Below are 14,365 nucleotides of genomic sequence, written 5' to 3'. Positions count from 1 at the left end.
AGATACATTCATCAAGAATCATAAGGTACAACACTTAATGATAGTCATAGAGTACACATAAGCAATCAGGAAGCAAGCAATATAAATCATAAGGATACAAGCAGCAAAGTTACAGTCCTGCAGGCATAAATGGAAGGGAGTTTAAAGAATTATCTGGGCACTTGACATGGGAAGTAGCTGTATCCTTTCAGCTGGTCAGGTTGACCAGTTAGACTGGATTAGGTGTCTTCTTTAAAATGACTAACAAGATGTCCTTAGAATATTGGAGCATGAATTGGCTTTGGATATAGGATGGACTTCTTCTTTAAAAAAATAATAATTTACAGGCAACTGGGTAACCTATATCACAGCTTTGCAAAGATTAGAATGGGTCTTTAGCCATGTAATATGACAATAGTTGTGCTTTGAAAATGATTTGATACTCTCCTCATTTGTAGCCTTGCGAACAATACATCTCTTAGAAGAGAGCCAGAAAGGGTAAACAAACAGAAGACACCTCCAAAAAGCCTTGTGCAGAAGGCTTTTTTTTCCTATTAATGTAACTTTATAATAAAACCTAATTAGCTCATCTGGTCATTTTCCCTGTCTAGAGTACCTTATAAGACTAGCACCCCCCCACACACTGCCTTTTCCGCCAAATAAACTAGAGAGGGTTCTTTCTGAGATATTTGCCATGCCCACATCCTTTGCTGGGCTAAGCTGGATGTGGCTCTTCCCCCTGTCTCTCAAAATCAATCCCCCATATCATAACACAGGATTTAGGTGAAGCCTCTTCTTCTCCATCCAGGCCCCCACAGTCTCCACATGCTAGGATTGAGAGCTTCACTTGTCCTGATGGTACTGAACTGCACGCCAATGATGCTGTCTCCCCACCAACTTCATGTAGATGATAAAAAGAAGAAAGGAGCCCTGAAACACTCCTCAAAGCAGGATTACACTGCTCCCCTCCCACCAACATTGACCAGAAATGATCTAAGAGAAGAAGAATCATAGAACTTTCCTTATTTCTATTCCTATCTACTTACAAGGGTGGGGTTCATCCGGTTTGGATTAGTTTGGGCGAACCGGTAGCTCCAACTATCAGCTGAGAGTGAACTGATCCTCTGCGATGATCAGGTTGGTCCACCTGCTCTTGTGCTTTACTTACCTATATCCTCTGATATAGGTAATTATATCAGACTGCGGATTGCCGCACCTCAGCTGTGTTACTCCCCAAGAAGTAACATGGAAGATAAGATTTGGTAAAACTGTGTGCGCAAAAGATGCGATCATCGAACCGGTTGTTAAACTGGCAAGATCCCACCACTGTCTACTTCCTATTTCCAGGAACCATAGATGAATGAACACATAGGAACCCTACAGGGCAATTTAAAATTTCCTCCACATTCTTTATACCCGAGTTACCAATATATAGTTTTAAAAGACATCCACAATTCTTAAAATCTGGCTGACTGCATTCATTGCAATAGCAATCAAGGAGTTATCTAATCATTACTCTAGCATTATGTTAAAATGAAGGTCACTTCCAGAGAGTTCTGCAGGTTTGGATTCAATTAACTCGCCAGCAAATTGCTGGGGTGGACTGCATTGGTCCTTAGATAAGACTACCAAATCTGGGCCTGCAGAAATCCAGATGATCCGAAGGGATCATTTCTGTATTTATTTGCTATTATCCATTGGGTGGTGGTTTTTTTGCAATTTTGATATGGTGCTCCTACCATACATTCTTGTTTCACAGCAAGATTACAAGCTTTGTTACAAGCAGAAAAGTCTTGTTTGCAAGTGGTAAATGGATCTCTGTTGTATTTGATGTGCCTCATTTGACAGAATGCACATTGTTGCCTGAACTGTACAATTATCAGATGGAGCCATAGACAAACATTTATATGTCTGCTTTAGGAAAAAAAAATTGAAGCAGCAGATAACTGATATGTCCCAATATGGAGATATGTCCCAAGATGGAGAAATTAAGTGGGCTGCATTAGCTAAAACTGCCAGTTGGAACATCCTTCTATATTCCCATATATATTGTTAGGCATACACACTAAAACATTTTTTTTATCAAGGAAGGGAATTTTTTTTGTCCTATTAAAAATAATAATTGAAATTTCTGGACTGGGTTGATTTTTTTTCCTCCCCATCTGGGACATTTTCTAACTTCTTCTGGTGCTCTATCTCCATTTGTATCCAAGTTTGACATTGCTATCTTAAGAACTAATGCATTATTGGCTGAATTTACTCATGGTCTCCCTCATGATCCCATAACAGGGTAGCTGTCACATTGGCTACTTCTTTTGTCACCAACCTTGATAGATCATACTCCCAATCCAATCCCATAAAAACAGTTTGGAAATTGCAAATTTACACCACTTGCCCAGGTCCAGCCAAAAACCCTTTAATTTATAATCATGGATATAAATTTCAGAGTGAGTGTTATTGTCATTCTGCACTTTGAATTATGGTACATACAGGGAGTGGCTTGTGGAAAAAGAAGACATGTCACTATAATTTTAGTGTAATTCCAATGACAATCATTTTATCTATTCCTTGGTCATAAATCAATCTAGAGTCTATATTAAATTAACTGGCACTGTCTCTCAAAGTCGGGAGGGGACTCTCAGAAAGGAATTACATTCCCGGTGATATCTGTTATGCTGATGCATACAGATATGAATAATGTATGCACAATGTGAATCACTGCCTTGTTTCAGTTATCTATACAGATAGATGCAGACTCTACATGTGTCATAAATGAATCAATGAATTGTCAAAGTTTTGGTTCAGAGTCCACAATACATGGGCAAATTTTTGCAGAACATAATAAGCAATTTGCTCTCTACATTTTTCATTGTTTGCATACACTTTGAAAGAAACACAATTTGCCAATAAGCCAAATGTGAGATTAGGTGAGAAATGAAACTATCCTGAAGGTAGTCCTTGACTTACAGCAGATCATTTAGTGACTGTTCAAAGTTACAACAAAGATGATCCTAGAGCAGGGGTGTCAAGCTCAATTTCATTCAGGGCCACGTGAGGGCTGTGGTTGACCTCAGGGGGCCAGGCAGGCGTGGCCGACTGGGTGGGCATGGCCAGCTTGATGCCGCTCCCCAAACTGCTGGCATGTTTCCTCTTTGCATTGGTAGACCGGGCTGAAGTAACCCAGGCCGGCCCCTTAGATTTTCTTGGACAGCCCCGTGGGTAGGATACAATCACAACATGGCTTGGGTCTGGCCCGCAGGCCTTGAATTTGACACTCCTGTACTAGTGGCTACTACTTGGCTGTACACAGTAGCAGGCCAACTCCCCGATATTTGTCTATAATTAAAATTGTGTTTAAAACAAATTTTAGGTGAGATAAGGAGCCTGGGGGGATTGCATGGGGAATATCTGCAAGTATATTAATTGCAAACAAGACTACATCTTATTTGCTCAACCAATGACCTGTGATCACTATAGAGTTGCCTTTCCCAGCTGGGATTCTGTAGCCTCCCAAGGTTTCATGAGAGGACATGATTGGGGATTTTGTAAGAGATTATGATTGGGGAAAAATAAATTATCTTTTTAAATTTTGCATTAAGCCAGAGTTCTCACTTAAGACAGAAGTGACCGGGCTTAAATTATCCTATTTTGGACACATTATGCAAAATGTGCAAAAGGTCTCTGTAAAAGCTCCAATGCTGGGAAAGATGGAAGGAAAAAGAAGAAGAGGAAGAGGAAGAGGAAGAGGAAGAGGAGGAGGAGGAGGAGGAAGAAGAAGAAGAAGAAGAAGAAGAAGAAGAAGAAGAAGAAGAGAAGAAGAAAAAAACCAGCAGCAAAGTGGATGGATTCCCAGTAGCAATGAGTGTACTGTTTGAAGATGTGAAAGACCAGGTTAGGGATAGCTAGTCATAGGGAAAGTCTATATTGTCTCTAAAAGGAAAGAAAGGCACTAAATCATTCAATCAATGCCTTGGTGGCAGAAGAAATGGCCCTGAAGGACAGGAGGACAAGGAAATGCTCAGATGAAAAGAGCACGAATATACAGGTAGTCTTCAACTGATAACTATAATTGAGTTCAAAATTTCTGTTAAATGAGACGTTTGTTAAATGGATTTTGTCCCATTTTACGACCTTTCTTGCCATAGTTGTTAAGTGAATCACTGCAGTTGATAACTTAGTAACCCAGTTGTTAAGTAAATCTTATTTCCCCATTGACTTTGCTTGTCAGAAGGTCAGAAAAGGTGATCATGTGACTTTGGAACACAGCAACAGTCATAAATACGAATCACTTGCCAAGCATCTGAATTTTGATCATGCGATCATGGGGATGCTACAAAGTAACTGTGTAAAAAGATCCTAAGTCACATTTTTCAGTGGTGTTGTAACTTTGAACCATCACTAAATGAACTGTTGTAAGTCAAGGACTACCTGTGGATCAATAAAACAAATAGTAGAGTAAACTCAACTTCAGAGTAGAAACATTCCTTCAGTGAAACATTATAATTTCCCTACTGTCATCGACGGAAAATAAACACTGAGCACAAAAAATATTATTTTAAGATGGTATAATAAAGGCGCTGAATATTTCTTTGGCCTATATTTTGAAATTTTCTGAAACCACACAAAGATTCACAAGCTACTAGAAACTGATTTCAAACTGCTTTTCTGAATCCAGATTTTTCCGTGCTAGTTGGTTTCAGTGGTATTAACTTTTTAAAGCCATTTAGATTTTAAAAATACTTTTTTTATTAATGCAATTAAAGAACATTTTCCTACAAGGAAGATTTACTCTGGGTTCCTAGAGTTGGCTTTAACTTCTAACAACAAGCAATTAAACATTTAAAGGGGGACATTTGAACAGTATTGAATTACGCTTGTTTTCTTTCATATCTTTTTGCTTGATTCCTTGCCCTGTTCACATAAGAGTGATCTGCAGATATTTTTCTTAAGTCTTGGATCCAAATATATCGGGCGCGCAGAATAATCTCATAATGGTTCCTGCTTCTCTTAATAACCTCCTGAAGGGTCAAAAGATATAACCTATCAGAGTTCTTCTAAGAAGTGTTATGCTCTGCCTTGCCTTTTACTGATGCCACGTTTGGCCTGTCCATGTTATTCCATATTCTGTCCATTCCAAAGAAAGGCTAAAGGAGACAGAGGGTACAGATTTAGTTAGGTGCGGCCTCTGACACTTTCACTATCAATTGTCTTTTGCTACCGCTGATCATCACCTCAATTATCTGATGTCCAGCCTACCTGATAGGTTTTTGCAAACTATAACTCTTCTGCCGATGAGCATGGAATAATGACAGCTTGGGGCAAATGTGCAGAATACAAAAGAGAGAAAGCAAGGAATACCGTCTGTATGTGTTTTTAAATCAACCACAAGCCAACCGAATGGCTTTCATGTTTTCTTATTATGGCAACATACAAGGTACGCATTGGATTAAACTTGCTTTTAAACTGACTTCCTACTTTCTTTTTCAAACCAAATAATTGTCCTAGTTACTGCTACACCCTTGGGAAAACATAATTGTCATCTTGCTCTTTCAAAGCAGGGTAAATAATGAATTGTGAAGAGCTGGCAATTACTTTTCATGTTTTAAGGACGCGCATGAACATGAAAGCTGTTCAACATGAAGGTTTTCTAAACATTCTCATGCAGGGGACAGGAATAAATGGGTATAGTAAGTATGAAAAGAACAGCTCTGTTTGTAAGAGGTGCAGAAAGTCACACTAACAGGGTTTATTTCAGCAAGATGCTATTAAGCAACCAAAGCAGAATATGGATATGTGTATACTAGACACTGAGATTTTACCTGATTCAGCCTTGCAGGGTTAATTGACGAAGAATACATTGTCAATACAGTTATAACATCTAAATAAATTGGGATTACATTTCCCATATCAATAGCATAGCTCTTAAATAATATTTTTATTCAGTGCAAACCCTATCTATTCATCTCTCTTATATAACAAATGACCATAATTAGGGGGCCTCATTGGGAGGAAGGTCATTGATAATCTTGTAATTTCTCATTGGTATAAAGAGGGGAAACAGAACGGTTAGTGATGAATGCATTCAACCTTTTGCATACTTGGGAACTTTGGATCATGCATTAAAATGCAGCAAGAAATTAAGTTCTCCCTTGACACAGTACTTTTAATCTACTATCATTGATACGTTGTATTATAAGCCTCTTCTCTTCTCTCCTCTTCTCTTCTCCCCTCCCCGCCCCTCTCCTCTTTCCATGTCTGACTATCTGTCTAACTATCTTCTATCTATTATCTGTCTATCAATCAAGATACATGGAGTATTTTTTTTTGATTTTTTTTATTATTGTAATTAAACAAAAACACAAAAAAGAATCATCCTTCATTACATCTTGTAGAAAGCGTGTCGATTGGTTACAGATAACTTTCGTGCATTTCTTCCACAGTCATTACTTATAGTTCATATTAGATTATACACTTTAAATAAAAAATCTTTGCATATCTTACTATTAATGTACCACAATTCTCATTTGACTACAATTATTTGAACGTGCTTTTACCTCAAATCATTCATACTTAAAGACACAACCACATAATGGCATTCATTAGCTATTTCAAAAATCCTAGAGTAACATTACACCTTTATGACATATTCTAAGTAGAAGTCAATTAATAACATTTCTAAACCTTTTTTCCTCCTTTTCCCCCCCAACTCACTGTTTAGAGTTTGTATCCAAGTTGCTTTTGCCAATACCAGAGCATGTATATATTATTAAACAATATCCATTGACATTTCCTTGTTGTTCTTATAATTGGCTAAAAATCATTTACTATTTATATCCCACCTCCTCTCGTCAAACCCAAAAAATGTTACACCTTTATGACAAGATCTAAATAAAAGTTTGTTAATAAAATTTATAGATCTTTTTCCCAGATCGCAATTTGCAATTTTTTATTCAAATTCCTTTTACTAGTTTGCCAGTACATGTATATATCATTAAGGGGGACATAACTAAGGCAGAATATCAGCAAATAGCCCGAGCCTGTAAAGATGAAGTGAGGAAAGCTAAGGCTCACAATGAAGAAAGGCTTGCCACAAAAGTAAAAATTAACAAAAAAAGCTTCTTCCAACATGTTAAAAACAAGAAAAAGGTTAAGGAAACAATTGGTCCATTGCTAGGAGAAAGTGGCAAGAAGGTGACAAGCAACAGGGAGAAAGCAGAACTATCTAACTCATGTTTTGCATCTGTCTTTACACAAAGTGATAAAACAGTCCAACCTATCAAAAACAGCACCACAAAAATCAGATTAGGAACACAAACTGAAATAGGGAAGAAAATGGTAAGTGAGCACCTGACTACCCTAGACGAGTTCAAATCACCAGGACCAGATGGATTACACCCCAGGGTTCTGAAGGAACTAGCAGACAAGATCTCAGAACCACTGAATTATATCTTTCAGAGATCCTGGAATACCGGGAACTACCAGAGGACCGGAAAAGAGCTGATGTGGTTCCCATCTTCAAAAATGGGAAAAAAATAGATCCAGGAAACTACAGACCTATCAGCCTGACCTCAATACCAGGAAAGATTCTGGAAAAAATAATCAAGCAACAAATTTGCGAACACCTAGAAGCAAACAAAGTAATAGCCAAAAACCAACATGGGTTTGTCAAAAACAGATCACGCCAGGCTAATCTTATTGCATTCTTTGATAATGTGACAAAATTAGTGGACCAGAGGAATGCCGTCAATATAGTTTACTTGGACTTCAATAAGGCATTTGATAAGGTAGACCATAACCTACTACTAGATAAAGTAGAAGAATGTGGGTTAGACAGCATCACCACCAGATGGATTCGTAACTGGCTGACCAATCGCACTCAACGTGTAGTCCTCAATGGAACTGCATCTACATGGAGGGAAGTATGCAGTGGAGTACCCCAAGGCTCGGTTTTGGGCCCAGTACTCTTCAACATCTTCATCAATGATTTGGATGAGGGAATAAATGGGGAACTCATCAGATTTGCAGATGACACCAAGCTGGCAGGAATAGCTAACACTCCAGAAGATAGGCTTAAGATACAGAAGGATTTTTTTTTTCCAAAATATTTTATTGGTTTTTTTAACATTTATAGGGAAAAGGGTAAATGGAAGGGTATACAAATTTTGGCAGTTGCAAGTGTGGCAGGCGCCCCCTCCCTCCAAACTCATAAAATACATCTAAGTATAAAACATTAGTACATAATCATATAAAATCAGCATATTAATTCTAAAAATATTTTCAATCAGTTTATATATTGTAATATATAAGCTACATAGAATTTCATTACTACTTTCGGTCTGTTCATAACAATGTGGTTTTCTTATTCATTTTTGTGATCTGAGCTTTCTTGGTATTGCCCCTTCTCCCCCCGCTGGCAGAGCTCCGGCCCCTCCCGTGTCCTGCATAACCGTTGTAGAGTCTTCTGTTTTTTCTAGGTTTGCTTTATTTTTTTCCATAAAGGCCTGTGCCTCTATGGGTGTATTGATTCTAATTCTTGTCTCCTCCCAGAATATCAGCATACCCTCAGGCATCAACCATCTAAACCACATCCCCTTTTGGTATAATTTATTCGCCAATTGCGAATAATTTTTCCTTTTTTCCCTAATTTTTTTGGGGATCTGCTTCAAGATGGTTATCTCCCTGTCGTGATATGTCAGTGCTTGCCCCCTTTGTACACCCAGAATTTCGTCTCTTGTGCTTTTTCTAAGGAATTTAATATGGACCTCCCTAGGTACATTGTGTGCTCTGGCATAAGCTGAATTCACTCTGTAGACCAGATCTATCTCCCATTCCATCTGTTGTTTTTCTTTATGTATGTATTCAGCTAGAATGTTAGTCATAATGTCCCTTATATTTTCCCCATCTGCTTCTATAACATTTTGAAATCTAAGATAAAAGGACATTCTCTCAAATTCTGTTTTCATTTGCTGGATATCAAGTTCTTTGTTTCCCTTCTGCACTGCTTCTACCCCCCCCCCCTCACCTCCGCCACCCCACCCTCCACAAGGTCCAGTCTCTGTGAGTTCTTATAGATTTGGACTTGATTCTCTTTAATTTCTTCCTTCATTTCCTTTAATTGTTTCTTAATTTCTTCCTGGCCCTGTATAAGTTGCTGAAGCATTTGTTGCAAATCCATCTCTGTGCTCTTAGGTTGCATCAGTTCTGTGATCTTTGACTGTGTGGCAGGACTGGATGTTGCAGATGTTGGGGCAGAAGTAGCAAAGCCAGGTTTTCCAGGGAGTGGTTTTTTTGGAGACATAGTTTATAAAGTAGAGAAATCAGTCAGTATGGAGAATGGACAGCTGGAGAAGTAGGGCAGACAGATGAGTCCAGGAGGCAGAAGATCCAAGCAGACAGGAGATTCTTTAGTCAGTCTGGCAATAGAGAGGAATTTTTCCCCCAGAGAGTTCAAGAAAATAACAATCCACAAGAGATTCTTCTGGGTGACACGGAGACAAAGACAGGAAGCCTGAATTTTAAAGGTGGAGTCAGGTTTCACAATTCATGAAGACAACGGAAGTGTGCCATCTTGCCCTGCCAGCTTTGGGCTCAGAGGCATATTAAAGTTTTAAAAGTTCACAAAGTTCTCAGGTCATCAATAAATTATGGAGCTAAGTCCAGTGAAAATCACTTTTACAGGGGTGAGGCATCATTGGTTGGCTCTCCCCCCTCCTCCTTCCCCTGAGGGCGAAAGCAGAATTTTTCCAAGCCGCTTGTCCAAGGGGGGGGGGGGGAAATCCCCCTCCCTCCAGCCGCACCTCCAAAGAAATCCGAGAGTTTAACCTTTTAAATTGCTGAGAGGTCCATCAAATCAAGAAAAAGGGAATGAAGAGAGGAAGCGCCTCACCACACCGCCGCTGCTTCCTTCAATTTTACATCGTCCGATCAGTCTGAAGCGAGACGCACACGGGCCCTCCGAGACTGCTCCTCGATGCCTGGAGCGAAGCGGAGAAGCCCCCACCAGCCGCCGCCGATGCTAGGGTCCTCCGCAAAGCCGCTCCTTCGGCAGGATGCCTCTCCGGGGTGTCCTGTGCCCCCCAGAAGCGGGGAAGCCCACCGGGGAGCGGGAGCGGGCAAGGGACTTGCCCGTCGCCGTCAGCCGCCGGAACCGGAAGTTGATACAGAAGGATCTTGACAAACTTGAACGTTGGGCACTATCTAATAAAATGAAATTCAATGGCGAAAAGAGTAAGGTTCTACATTTAGGCAACAAAAATGGAATGCACAGGTACAGTATAGATGGTACCTTGCTCAGTAGTAGTAACTGTGAAAGGGATCTTGGAGTCCTAGTGGACAACCATTTAAATATGAGCCAGCAGTGTGCAGCAGCTGCCAAAAAAGCCAACACAGTTCTAGGCTGCATAAATAGAGGGATAGAATCAAGATCACGTGAAGTGTTAATACCACTTTATAATGCCTTGGTAAGGCCACACTTGGAATACTGCATTCAGTTCTGGTCGCCACAATGTAGAAAAGATGTGGAGACTCTGGAGAGAGTGCAGAGAAGAGCAACAAAGATGATTAGGGGACTGGAGACTAAAACATATGAAGAACGGTTGCAGGAACTGGGTATGTCTAGCTTAATGAAAAGAAGGACTAGGGGAGACATGATAGCAGTGTTCCAATATCTCAGGGGTTGCCACAAAGAAGAGGGAGTCAAACTATTCTCCAAGGCACCTGAGGGTAGAACAAGAAGCAATGGGTGGAAACTAATCAAAGAGAGAAGCAATTTAGAACTGAGGAGAAATTTCCTGATAGTTAGAACAATTAATCAGTGGAACAGCTTGCCTCCTGGAAGTCTTTAAGAAGATGTTGGATAGCCATCTGTCTGAAACGGTATAGGGTTTCCTGCCTAGGCAGGGGGTTGGACTAGAAGACCTCCAAGGTCCCTTCCAACTCTACTATTGTATTGTATTGTATTGTATTGTATTGTATTGTATTGTATTAAGCTGTATCCATTATCATTTCATTATTGTTATTATAGTTAATTATTTATTGACGAATAAACATTTAATAACATTCTAAAACAACCTAAGAATTACTAAATTCCTACTTATTGATCACCAAAATTAACTAATTTTTTATTATCAACTTTCATTGTCAACCTGTATCTTTCCAGTAACAAAACAGTCTTATCTCTCTTGCCAATTGTGGTGTCAGTCTTCTTTTTATTTATTTATTTATTTATTATTCATGCTTCTAGACCGCCCCCTCTCCCAAAAGGGACTCGGGGCGGTGTACAGTCCATGCAAAATATATCAAAATACAATAAAAATTGAATATGTACAGTTGGAATGGAGGAGGTTAAAAATGGAATTAAAAGAACTGTACAAAGCAATATATATAAATATAGGATTTTGAACCCCTAAAACACACACAATAAGTTAAAAACAATACCCCTAAAATAACCAGTTAATACATTTGCCAGGAGGGACAGTTGTAATTATGCCAGGCCTGCTAATCAGAACAGGTGAGTCTTCAATTTTTGCCGGAAGGAGCGGAGGTCAGTAGTGGTTCTAATGTCGGGGGGAGGTCATTCCAGAGGGTTGGGCCCATCACAGAGAAGGCCCTACTCCTTGGTGTCCCCCGTTGGCATTGCCTAGTGGACGGCACCAGGAGAAGTCCCTCTCTGTGTGAGCGAATTGGCTGCAGGGATGTATGTGGGAGGATGCGATCCCGCAAGTAACTAGGTCCCGTGCCATGGAGCGCTTTAAAGATGGTAATCAGCACCTTGAAACGCACCCGAAAAACCACAGGTAGCCAGTGCAGCTCGCGCAGGAGAGGTGTTACGTGGGAGTACCTTGTACTCCCCATCACAGCTCGCGCGGCTGCGTTCTGAACTAACTGCAGTCTCCGGGCGCGTCCCAAGGGCAGCCCCATGTAGAGAGCGTTGCAGTAATCCAGGCGGGACGTCACCAACGCATGAGTGACCGTGCGTAGGGCATCCCGGTCCAGTAGGGGGCGCAATTGGCGCACCAGGCGAACCTGGTGGAACGCCCCCCTTGCCACGGCTGCCACATGGTCATCCATTGACAGCCGGGCATCAAGGAGGACGCCCAAATTGCGCGCCCGTTCCACAGGGGGCAATTGTTCGCCCCCTATGGCCAGCGATGGAATCAGCTGGCTGAACTGAGGTGCCGGTAGCCACAGCCACTCAGTCTTGGAGGGGTTGAGTTTAAGTCTGTTGTCCCCCATCCAGACCCCGACGGCTTCCAAACACCGGGACATCACTTCGACAGCCTCATTGGGGTGGTTTGGGGTTGAAATATACAGCTGGGTATCATCAGCGTAGAAGTGACACTCAACCCCAAAACCACGGATGATCTCACCCAGCGGCTTCACATATGTGTTGAACAGGAGAGGCGAGAGGACCAACCCCTGTGGCACTCCACAAGTGAGTGGCCTAGGGGTCGACCTCTGTCCCCCTGTCAACACACATTGCTTCCGGTCGGAGAGGTAGGAGCCGAACCACCGCAGAATGGTACCTCCGACTCCTATCCCCTCCAACCGGCGCAATAGGATACCATGGTCGATGGTATCAAAAGCCGCCGAGAGGTCTAATAGGACCAGGATAGAGGAACAACCTCTATCTCTGGCCCTCCAGAGATCATCGACCAACACGACCAAGGCTGTCTCCGTGCTGTGCCCGGGTCGGAAGCCGGACTGGCGTGAGTCTAGATAATCGGATTCGTCAAGGTGTCGTGGAAACTGCTGCGCCACCACATTCTCAACAACCTTCGCTAAAAAGGGAAGGTTGGAGACTGGACGGTAATTAGCTAGCTCCGTTGGGTCAAGCGAAGGCCCCTTAAGTAAGGGCCTCACCACCGCCTCCTTCAAGGCGGTTGGCAAGGATCCCTCACCCAATGAGGCATTCACCAGGCCCAGAAGCCAGCCTCAGGTCACCTCCCAAGATGCCAGTACCAACCAGGAGGGACACGGGTCCATTAAACATGTGGTGGGTCGCAGCCGTCCACGCAACCTATCCCAATCCTCGGGGGCAACAGAATCAAACTCCTCCCAGGATGGTCTCACAAGACTCGCTGTTGGCGGCCCGTCTGGTCCACTGAGGGGGGCCCATCCACTCCGGATCTGAGCGACTTTGTCCTGCAGATATTCCCCAAACTCCTCTGCTCTGCCCTGCAAGGGTGCCCCCCGCGTCCTCTGTGACAAGAGGGAGCGGGTCACCCTAAACAGGGCGGCAGGGCGGTTATCCGCGGACGCAATAAGAGTGGCGCAATATCTACGTTTGGCCGCCCTTAATGCCACAAGGTAGGTCCTTAAATAGGCTCTTACCTGTGTTCGATCAGATTCGGAGCGTGAGGACCTCCACCTGCTCTCTAGACGTCTCCTATGGCGCTTCATCACCCTCAGCTCCTCGGTATACCAAGGAGCCCGGGTGGGTCACTGTCGCAGGAGAGGTCGCAAAGGCGCAACCCGGTCCAAGGCCCCAGCCGCCGCCCTATTCCAGGCGGCCGCTAGGTCCTCCGACCGAGCGCGGGTCAGGGCTACAGGTAATGGCTCAAGCTCCGTCTGGAACCTATCCGGTTCCATCAGGTGCTTGGGGTGGTACCAGCTTGGACCGTCTGGTCCCGCCTCCTCGCGGTGGGGGGTAGCGCCAGGGAAGTCCAGCCGGAGACATGAGTGATCTGACCATGACAGGGGTGTGACAACTAAGTCCCCTATACCCAGATCACTCGTCCACTGCTCAGATACAAAAACAAGGTCCAGTGTGTGGCCACCTTCGTGTGTGGGGCCCTGAATTAATTGGGTCAGGCCCATGGCTGTCATGGAAGCCATGAACTCCCGAGCCACCTCAGATGCTGCTCCCGTCGACGGCAGGTTGAAATCCCCCATAACCACAAGCTTGGGGATCTCAACCGCCGTCTCAGAGATCAGCTCGAGGAGCTCGGGCAGGGCCGCTGATGTATAGCGAGGAGCCAAGTATACAATCAGCAAACCCAACTGCCTCCCTGGGCCCCATTTCACACCAAGGGACTCACACCCGGATATCTGAGGAACAGTGAACTCCCTCGGCTCTAGACCTTCCCGTATAACTACCGCCACCCCACCACCCTTACCCAGGGCCCGAGGCTGATGGAATGCACGGAAACCTGGTGGGCACATTTCCACGAGGGGTAAACTACCCTCGTGGCCCAACCAGGTCTCCGTTATCCCTGCAAGGTCCAGCTCCCCCTCAGAGATCAACTCATTAATGAGGGGGGCCTTGTTGGTTACGGACCTTGCATTGCAAAGCATCAGCCGCAGGCCCCGGCTCTGTAGTTCCTGACCACCTAGGTTGCGGGGGTTTATACAAACGACCGGGCGTAGCCAGCAGCCACGGTCTCCC

The sequence above is a fragment of the Natrix helvetica genome, assembly GCF_964273705.1.
Source record: "Natrix helvetica genome assembly, chromosome: 3".
Classification (NCBI taxonomy): domain Eukaryota; kingdom Metazoa; phylum Chordata; class Lepidosauria; order Squamata; family Natricidae; genus Natrix; species Natrix helvetica.
The sequence above is the reverse complement of the archived record's forward strand: the minus strand, read 5'-3'. Positions refer to the sequence as shown.